The sequence below is a fragment of the Pinus tabuliformis genome, chromosome 1_2, assembly GCF_031772625.1.
Source record: "Pinus tabuliformis cultivar Carrire ecotype Pingquan chromosome 1_2, CPIR1, whole genome shotgun sequence".
NCBI classification, from domain to species: Eukaryota; Viridiplantae; Streptophyta; class Pinopsida; order Pinales; family Pinaceae; genus Pinus; species Pinus tabuliformis.
The window spans coordinates 129,692,413-129,703,839 of record NC_142298.1 but is presented as its reverse complement, the minus strand read 5'-3'; positions in this window follow the sequence as shown (position 1 = coordinate 129,703,839).

The following is an 11,427-nucleotide window of genomic DNA, read 5'->3' as shown; positions in this document are numbered from 1 at the left end:
TTCTTCTGTACCAATACAATTGAGCTCCCACAAGGTGATGAGCTTGGCTTGATGTGCCCTTTCTACAATAGTTCATGAATCTACCTCTTGATCTCATCGTTCTCCATAACAGAGCGTCGATAGATCAATCCATTGGGTAGTTACACGCTCAAGGTAAAATCGATGGAGTGCTTGACCTGATATTGTAGAGGTACCCCTCTAGGTGAGGCGAAAATATCCTTGTACTCCTCCACGACCTTGTCCATATGTTGTTGTTATGTAGAGGAGCCCTACCTAGAAGCCATGGCCACAATCTTATTCTCACCCTGGGGGAAAATCATAAGGAAAATAAATTTCCTAGTCTGGGAAATGATCTTACTGCATTGCTTTACAGTGATCAAAGAGATGGTAGTAAGCGGGGCTACCTCCGATATCTTATACAACTTATTAGCCAAAGTAATAATCATAGAGCGAGGTCTAGACTCATATACAACATGTCGCTTACACAAGTATGGTTTTCCTAACAATACATCACAAAATTCAAGATGGGCAACGTCACACAGTACCTCATCCTTGAAGGGCTTAATGCTGTAGGGAAGGCGACACTGCTGGCTGACACAAAGATCTCGTCCTTGGTGAAGCCACCCGCTGGTGTACGATTGTGGATGTGTTATAGTCTTGTTGACGATGCTGGACTCGCCAACATGTCAAGGGGGTCTCCTCTGTCAGAATCCCCAAATAGACCTCAGATTGTTTGATGTAGGAGTCCCAGTAGTGGGTCATAAGGTAATGCTTTGACCGCGATGTCGCACAGTGACAAGTAAGATAACTCTATCAGTAGCAAGGGTGTGACTGATGTAGTGAGTCAAGGAAGGGGTATGAGAGGATCCACCACTTCAAAGGGGGAAGGAGGTGAAGGTGAGTTCCAGGTTGAAAGGGATCATTTCCAACTCAGCTATGAACACACAACATAAAGAACATGCACATCTTTTGGCAGAGCAATCCACTCAGATGCATCAGTCACATCATACAAGGTAAGATAACACATACAACACTCACGGATTGGTCTGAGACGAGTGCAACGGTTGTTATAGCAAGTTTCAAGTGAAAGGTTTGTCTAATGTCTGGTAGAGCAGTCAACACAGACAGTGACATCATTAACAACATATGCAACACATTAACAACAAGATTCATATAATTTCATGTGAATCAATTCATACACAAGTACGTAAGTTAAACAACATATATCATTAAAGCAACTGGAGCAGTCCAACTACAATAACAACATATGCATGAAAATGTGTTAGCTCTTATTATATAAAGAAGTGTAAGTCATAATCATACAATACATCCATGTAAACCTTCTAGCCCCAACAGTGGAACATTACAACCACATCCGCCTGCTCCTCCAAAGGGATGTACTAGCTCCATGCAGTGGAGAAGCCAAGGCACATTACAATATTGTCCAAGCATTATTCAAGATAGTCTTAGTAGAAGCTTGGCTGACCAAAATCCCTTACAATGAGTTATGAGGGGCTATTTATAGAAAAGGGTGGGGTGACCCTTAACATTCCCTTTGTGACAGTTCAACTACCCTCATGACTCTTCACCTACTCTATGACTGTTACATTCAACCATTGGCACTTGAATTACACTTGACATGACTCAACATTACAATACACATGTACTAATGTGAGACAACATGGCTTGAGAAAGCCTTATAAGACATCACTGACACTCGGTCCGTTGTGATGAGACCAACTCTTTGACATGCTTGTGATGGTGAAGGTGATGAGTTGATGCCAAGCTTGGTCATCTATGATGGTGTGCATGCACATCATGGTGACATCTTGTTGAAGCATACTCTTGCCTCCATTGCCACTGGTGCATTGGTTCGACCCTTTCATCCAACTCGTATACTAACATGTGCATGGTCTTCTTGGGTACAGTTGAACCGGAAACACACTAATGCATAGTGTCTGTGCTGACCTTCAAGTGTGTGCTAGTGGTCATGTGCATCAACTTGCTGGAGTACATGTTCAGCCCCAGTTGGACTTTCTTATTTTCTTCGCCTTGGTGAGTGTGTTGAATGGGTTGGATTGCATGCGTGCACTCAACGACATGCATGATGTTGAATCCTTTGCATGTGATCAACAACACTTCTCACCACGTTTGCTCTATGTCAGCTGCTGGGATGGATCCTTAACTTGTACGAGCACAGTTTCATCCATGAGTACATGTTGTGCCCACTGTTGTTCATGTTCATGTTGCAACTCATTCGTCTGTCTGTGCAACTTCATGTTCTTCCTGAGTTGCTGCTTTAGCACATGCAACTCCTTCTTTGTTCCATCTTCTACCTTCGTGTGATCTTCATGTTGTGTCGTCACTTCATAGCTGGAGTCTCTAAAGTTGCTTTCATCATAAATGGACCTGTTTGAGCTTGCAACCTTATTTCGCCTCCGTGTTGTCAACAACCCTCCTCTTGCATTCGTTGCATTTGGTATGCTGTCCTCAGCTGTTGTTCATGATTTTTCTCGTTGTGATGTTGCTACTGTCATATCTTGATGTCCTTGTCTACAAACAACTTGATGTATTTGTGGGTAGGAAACTCCATAGACACTTGATCGACTGCATCCCCAAGTGTGCTCTGAATGGTGTCTTCATCTCTACTTTCCTGGAAGCCATTGTACATGTACTCCTGAGAGGCAGATGAACACCTGGGATACATGGAGACATGGCAACACTCATGGCAAGCAATCTATCAGTAGAAAACCAAAATGAACATAAGAACTGACATGCAACATACCTGGGTGCATGATCATGAAAGTTGCGTAATTTCGACCAGGAGGTCAGCGGACCGACTGCCAAGACTGCACAAGGCAAAGTCTGGGCTGCTGGGAGACTGACTGACTCCTGGAACTACAAAATGCATAGTCCAGTCTGGCTGCTAACTATTGGGATTGCGCAATGCATAATTCCAGATGGGAAGGACTGCTGGCCCAGGGACAGATTTGCGCAATTTCTTGGGTCAAGAAGCCACTGTCCTCTAGAAATGCGCAAAAGAGTCCTGGAGGCCAGTGTTGGGTAGGAATGTGCAAATCTGGAGAGGAAGGTGAGCCTTCCTTCCCCAGATTGCACAATGCAGCCTTGGTGAACGCAGAGTCCGAGCCAAGGTCGGCCCGACTTGCCAACAGGAAACTAAAAGCAACTAAGACAGTAAATGCAAGTGACACTAAGTGATAGTAGAAGTGATTGACAGTGCATGCAAAACATGAATGAAATATTCAGAAAATAGGTCAACATGCATGTGGGTGAGGTAGTTCGTCGGTTGGGCAAACGTCCGTGCAAAACAGTTTCATGCATGCGACAACAATGAGATAGAAACGAAAATTGAAACAGAGCTAGGACAAGCTATTATATATGTAAATGACAGCAAGTGTTCAAACAAATCAAGAAAACAGTACTCCACAAGCGAAAACACAAAAAGTGACAGAAATGCAGCACAAGGCATGGGAAGCAGGCTTACCCAAAAATAGTTGAGCTGAATTTGCCGACTGCTCCTAGATGTGATGTGGGATGTCACAGCTTCTAGGTTGATGTGAGGAATGAACTCTGGAGCATCCGGTTGATGAGTTTTGATAACATCGAGGTTGTGACGTGCATGCCACGAATCTAGGGGAAGCGATAATTGGTGGGAGGTTTCATAATTTCTCCTTGCATGTAACCTCCAACTGCTAAACATATATCCCTAAAACAAGGGATGACTTTGCATGCTACCTTGGGAGAAGTAGCCCATGCATGCAAGTCTATTTTGCTCAGTCCCAAAGGGAACCAGTCAACTCGGCTGCACATGTAAGATACTGCTTGGCTACTGGAGAAAAATATGCATTTCTGGCTGGGAACTGGGCTGGTTGCCGAGGATATTTGTGCAATTCCTGGGCAGAGCAGTTTACTGTTGCCCAAATTTGCGCAAATTCTGGGCTGAGTAGCCTTGATGGGGAAATTTGCACAAATCTTGTTCGGAGTGTTGGTAGGCAGGATTGTGTAATCCTGGAGCCTAGCAAGCTGCCAGAGAGGATTGAACAATTTCTGGAGGGAATGCTGATTGTCCTCCAGAAATGTTTAATTTTCAAGGGGAAGCTGCTCAGCCTATAGCTAGACCAAGTCCGGGTTAACAGTCTGTGAGGGAAATGGATCAAGTTATGACCGACAGGTTTCCTTTGTGTAAGAAAGAAACTAAAAGCTTGTGAACTTGATGAAGCAAGGCAAGATGCTGTGAAGGTTGGAAGGGAGGCTCCAAAAGGAGGCTAAGGAAAAATTTTGGAGGGTGGTTGTAGCCGCTACAACAAGTCTTTAGGCCGAGCCACTTCATGACGTCTGCTAAAATGAGGTTCTTCCAACTCCTGCTATCGACAATGAACTGCAGCGGAGAACGCTTGTGGTGAAGTAAAATTCTAAGTGCGGACATAAACAATTCCTCTAGCCCAACAATAGATCTAGACACAAAAAAGACATTCTAGGGAAGATTTCATTAGGTTACAACCAATTAAGAGGGCCTACCTCTTAGTATGCTTATCCTGTTTGGTGATGACCTTGCTTTCTTGCTCCAGCTATCTCTGGTTTCCTTCTTCGAACACCTGAAACAACTAAACAATAGCAAACAACAACCATGATAATAGACTAATTGTAATTCAACCTACTTAACAAGTCAAGAAGCATTAAGCCATAAACATGTGAGATGACACATTATGTAGGAAATCAATCGATAGTTGCATATATATTAAATCAAGAAGAGATTACAACCATTGTCTTGATGTTGTTGTTCTCCTCCGAAAAAACCAGGTTCCCACAGACTTCCGCTAGCATTCCATGATGGCCTCAACAATGATAGTTTTAAGGCTTTTCCCTTTAATATTCACACTAAACCAAATTCACACTTCTCCCTCACACACATCTAGAGAGCTACAACTATGGATAACTTGTTGATCACTCCAAACTTAATTAGCACTAGCACACCAATATTAACACTAGCTTGTGCTTGGGAAAAGTGGAGGTTTATATAGCATGAATGGATGGGAGATGGTTCCTCTTCTCATGGGAGAATGTCTTATCTCTTGAGGTAGTTCCATCCTTATAGGGGAAAGGAGCCCAAACTGACATCCTCGACTCCATCCAGCCCAACCATTTACCAGACTTCCATTACAAAGCTTCTAGAGCTGGAAGCTTCGACTCCTTATTTAAAAAACTTTCCAAAAGAGGATCAGCGTGACTGGAACAAGGCTCAGTCACTCTGGCCAATGCTAGGGATAGTTCTAACCCCTACATATCAGTGCGAGGCAAACAAGGTTCATTAGCGTCGATCTCATAAACTATGGAAAACAAAAGATTTTTGAGAAATGATGCAAAAGGGAATTGTTTTGCTCATGAAGAGAGACACAATGGGAGTTTCTTCATGAAGGGGAAGCATGTAGGGTTCACTGTAGAGGTCCTCTAGGATCATGGAAAGGGGAGTACAGGGAAATGATAAAATGTTGTGTAACAGATGCCCCCTAAAGCATGAAGGCCGGACTAGAGTGGGGTGAAATTCTTTATGAATCGGTGTGGGGAACCGCAGTCTATCATCGAAAAACATGCAAGCAAGTACAGATACATATACATAACTGAAAACTCTGTCAAATGATACATGAATCGTGGTATGGACACAACCATCCAGAGAATGATCATGTAAATGGATCCAGGCATGGGCGCAACCATCCGATAAAGAGGATCATATTGAAACCAAGGTATGGTCGCAACCATCCAATAATGAGAAGGATCACATATGATAACTCATGGTATGGTCGCAGCCATCCATCTGAGAGAGACATGCATATCAACATAATCATGTCACACTGCCTTGCAACTTAGACTTTTGTAATCTGAGCCCAGGGTCTTGCGCTCCAACACAACCCAATAAAAGTACAAATCCTAACATATGAATAGATGCATTGACACCGAACATGCTATAAAATCACTTGATTACCAGCCGATGATGTAAATTTTTAACAAGCGCGAGAGAAACCACCAGTAATGACAATGGTCCTCAAGGTACTATCAGCACAATTCATGGAATGTGAATAAAGGGACTGTAGTCAAACACCCATGAAATCACTCGATCGGAAGCCAATGATGTGAACTTGTCGTCGAGTGTGAAGAACTTGCCATTAGGGCATGCAAGCTCTAGGCAACTGGAAGGGAGTCTCTCAGAAAACTTCCTGGATAATGAGCTCAATTCGACAGGAAGCGACCGTGTTGAAGGAGGGCCATAATGTATCCCACATCATCGACACGAGACAAAAGGATACAAAATGATTTTGGATGATACAGAGAATCAAGGGTAAGTGTAACTGCAGAAGGACAACTCTTGAACATATCGGCGATGACTAGAAGTTTAGCAGCTTTTGGATCCATAGGATTGGTGGTCGTGGCAGAGATCAAACGGAAGGCGAAAATGAATGGCCCAACCCAAGAAGATCAACGAAAAAAGGAGGATATCCCATCCCGACACAAAGTAGAAAGTGTCATGTTCAAGAGTGAGCTGCTGACACAACTGATTAGATTTCCAAATTTTCCCCCACCATTCCTAGCAGGTACCCCAATTATTTTTTAATCGCAAGCTTGAAGGGGATAGCATATGCTTGCACTGTAATTTCATCCTTCGAACGAATCCGACCTAGTAAGTTTAACGAGCCCTAGGAAGGAGAAGCTCATGTTCGTCATGGTGACGAATCCGATGTCGTTTAATATTTTAATGAGTCTGACAAAGGTGTAACTCGGTATCTTTTTCATGTTTAGAGAGTTTGAAAAAGACACAGAAAAGAAAACTCCACATGGTCCCTTTTCATACATTTGTGTCTCTCGAGCCCGAAAAGGTAGAAAATGATACTTGAGAGAACCGCTTGACCATTTCAGTCAAGGAGTACCTTTTTCGTAAATAGTGCATCCCAGCCCGAAAAAGGGGTAAATGTATACTGGGCACATGACGTTTCGCATCCGTTAACGAGTTCGAAATGATAAGGGCTCGGCTATATTTTCGTGTTTAAAGGGTCAGAAAAGATCTTAAAGGCGGACCCCCCATTTTATTCTCTTTTATGAGTCAAAAGGGAAAAAACTCGGCAATCTTTTCATTTGAGTTTTACGAGTCGAGAAAAGAGCTGAAACGTGACTCGGCATCATCATCAAACATCCATCACCTATTGCTGCGCAAAAAGGTAAAGTGCATTATCCAATTCTTGAGGAAAAATAGGTCAAAATACTTTAAAAAACCCTAATATTTCATGAAAAACTGAATAAAATGAGGGAAAAGTAAATATTTTTTACCATTTACCATTTTACCTTGCTATGAAAAACTTTTCACGCACTTTTGCCCTAATTTTTCTGGAGCATATTGCGAGAGATACGGGACGTCATTCCCCGAGCCACCAGTTGCAGGTAAGAGCCAAGTCCCTAAGCTCCATTTTCATATTGTTTATTCTTGTTTTTATCCATTTTTGGATTTATGATGGAGGCTTTTGGCAAAAAAATACGCCCTCGGTCGGCGCGAATTCCAAGCACGGAATCACGCTGGACGAGGGTAATTAAAACACCCAACCACGTCGTCGGCACAATTGTTTTTAAAACAAGTGCACCGATGCCGTGAACAAGGAAAACACCATTTTCCTCTCAAATCCAGCATTTGAATCCAAATTTTACTTGCCAAAATGATTATTGACTTGAATACACGGTTTTTGCAGGAAAGAATCATCGAAAATGGTAAACTGGAAAGAACGTGATCATAAAGATGTGGACACCCAAGAAATGAATGATCCAAATTGCCTAAACGCCTTGAGGAACTGTGGGCTCCTCAAGTTCTTTCTCACACCAAGGATGCGGGCTCAACCTGAGCTACTTCGATACCTGATTAGTCTCTGGGACATAAATCGGGAAATATTCATCATTGGTGACCAGGAGCTGGAGTTAGAAACTTCAGACATATATTTCATCACAGGACTGTCTCGGAGAGGGGAACCAGTCAACCTATATGGGTCATGACCGATTGGGGCAAGCATATCCATGCTACTTTCTAAACATTGCCCTGAAGCCCTCAAATCCAAGAGTGGCAAGATTGAGATTGCCACTGTGCGAGATCTGACACTGAGAGTGCTACTGTTGACTATCAACAGAGTGGTGGGGTCCTAAGCAGTGCACGAGACTAACAAGTCAAAATTTATATATGCTATCGACTATACAGCACCAACGATCTTCAATTGGGTGGAAGCCATGAAGATCAACATAAAATGCCAGCTGACAAAAGCTAAGGCGGGGAATCTGAAGCAATTTTGCTTCGGATTTGTACTAGTGACCTTTTTCTTGGAACGGGTTTTGTTGTTCCAGTACCAGCTAACTGAGGTAGATTTGTCGATGCCACGAGACCCATGGATGGCCCGTCGAAGTCGTTTGATGCCTAGGATCACTGGGGGCCAGCATATGTCCTACAGGCCCGCCTTCTCTTCATGGCTACGACGCCAGCTGATCGTAATGAAGGACTGGCCATACAGCGGTACCGACTTCCGCGGAGATCCGGACATGCCACTGCTAGATGGGGAGGATTTCGACACCGAAGGTAAAAAATCAGTTTTTTATTTTTGTGATTTTTTAATTGTTTCTGATATATATGTGTTTATAACATCTTGTTTTATCAATGCAGATTTTGGACTAGAGCGTCATGTCGGGATGTCCCCGATAGCCAGGTGCGTTGCTCCTTATTAGGAGGGGAGTGACAACGAGGAGGAGATTGTGAGGAACCTTTAGGGGTTGACTTGTGGTATCCCAGAGTATGCTCGGGTGGGAGACATCCTACACCAGTACCAGAGGCATATGGTGGGAGTATCGGACCGGATCCACCGATTGTTGACTCGTGTTGCACAAGCAGTTTCATGCTACCACAATCACCATGCTGATTAGTTCCTAGGTCCAGAATTTTACATTTTTGAGGCCTGCGTGCCACAGATATATGAGGCCTGCGAGCCACCGATGTTATTTGAAAACACATATTATTTTTTGGGGTTTTGATGTATCAAACATTATCACCATATATATATATATATATATATATATATATATATATATATATATATATATATATATATATATATATATATATATATATATATATATATATATATATATATATATATATATATGTTGTATTTTCTTGCTTTACAAATGATTTTTTTTGGCTTTTCACATGTTTCGTAAATGTCTATCCAACACATAATTAGCTAATGCATCTATCAATGTATTCATGCATCTAGGAATATGATGATACGTAATGTAATCAAAATTTCTTTCCAGTAGACAAATACGTAGATACATTCTCAATATCTTAGGGTTTCTGACGAAATATTGCTCGTTGAGTTGAAGGACAACAAGCTGTGAATCCACGTTGACAACCAATTCCTAAATGTCAAGAGCGATGGCTTCTTACAACAATTCGATGATTGTATTGTATTCAACAATGTTATTAGTTGTATGACCTAAACAGATACCTTGAAGATAAATCAACTCACCATGAGGGTTGTTACACAGTAATTTCTCATTGTCCTCATATCAGTCCCTCCACTGTCTCATGTGTCAAATAAACATGTTCATATCTTCCCACCAGTGTAAGAAGATTAAGCAAATGCTCTCTAATCCTGAAGATTGACCCTTTTTTACTAAGTTTTTGCATTGTCGCTAGTAAACCCTCAAAATCCACGATGATTCTTTGTCATGCACTATGACATTGTTATGTCATCGCTAGTCCCCAGTTCATGACCCGCGACAATCCATATTTGGCAAATTAGTTAAACAGTCGGCCTTCTGGATGTTTCTAGAATTGGTTGTTGGGTCAGTTTGAGTTGCCTTTCCGCCTTTGGGATGGTGGTTCCACCTCTTGTGCAACCTTCCTTGGGGAATAAGCTCTCTCTTCCACCTTTCATGGAGACTCTTTCTCCTATTTAAACACTCACCATTGCTATGATCAGCTAGTTGGTAATTCCTTGGATTGAGTAGTGTTGCTAGTGCTTTTGAGTTTGATAGATAGCTAGTGTGGGTGTGACAAGTGTGGGATTGTTGATAGCTTGTGGAAAGTTGTGAAGAGCCCATTAACTTAGTGTTTAAACTTATGAGTGAGAAAAAGACATTGTATGTTGGGAGATCCATCTTCAAAGAGTGAATGCTTGAGAAACACACTGGTTGGACCCTCTGAGAAGGCTTGCGACATCAAGACCCAGTTGTAAGCTTGCTCTTATTTTATCATTACTACAATCAATGATGTTTTCCTATGTCTTGTATGTAATTTACTTGATAACTCATGACTTCTTGACTTTGTGAGTAAATAGATCATTGTTGTTTTCTGGTTACGTGCTTTGTTGTATTTCCTTTGCATTGTTTCAGGTTGATCACTCATTGAGGAGAAGGAAGCGAAAGCTGGAGCAACGCAACGGAACTTCATTGACCACCGATTGAGGTAGGCCTCCAACTATGACTTTTTAAGGAAATATATTGTTGATCTGTTTCTACTGTGACTAGACCCACTCTAGGGCTAGAGGGGTTGCCTCTGTCCGCAGAGGGAACACTTTCCTGCATCACAAGTTGGTGACTCCACTGGGGAGTCCTTTGTATGTTGCTTCTCTTGTTTGCTCTTGTTTTGATTTTGATTTGGTGTCTTTTGAATTTTGGGGATAAACTATCAATCTTTTGGGTTACATGGGTGGATCTGGGAAATCCCTCTATTGATTGAAGGATTGACTGGTTTTTGTTTGGGAGTTTCTTGTTCATCTGTCTTTGTTTTTAATATCGTCGCTGAAGATAGCCTAACAGTCGTGATGACGTCGCCGATGTTATAGCTTTGGACCCACGATGATCTCGGGTTGCTAGTTTAATTCCCACGATGACTCTTGAAATCGGACCATCGCGGAAAATAGGTGTACTTTCGCGACCGTCTCTAGTTGTCAGTGTAACACTGGCGACTCGTCTCTAGTTGTCAGTGTAACACTTGTGATGATTCCTGTAAAGTTGCTTTTACAACTTTACCTCCTGAATTCATCAATCTTGTTTATCCCCTGTTGTTTCTTGTCTCTCATTAGCTTGTTTTAATTGATTTTGGTTAGGGTACTGTCTCTTTGATTTCAATGAGTGAGTCTTGCGTTTTTAGACCATGTGACCTAGTTTCATCGAGAAATTGTTTTCTTGGGTTACTTGTCTATTCAAGGTTCATCCACAACCATCTTGTGATTTGCTTGAGGCTTTTTCGCTGCTTGTTTTCTTGCTGGTTGATTTTTAGTGTCGATTATTGAACCAACTTTTTATGTTGATTCAATTTCTTCACTACCGAGCATAGATCACAATTGTTTGGATTGATCAGTTCACACTTTCTTGTTTGTCTCT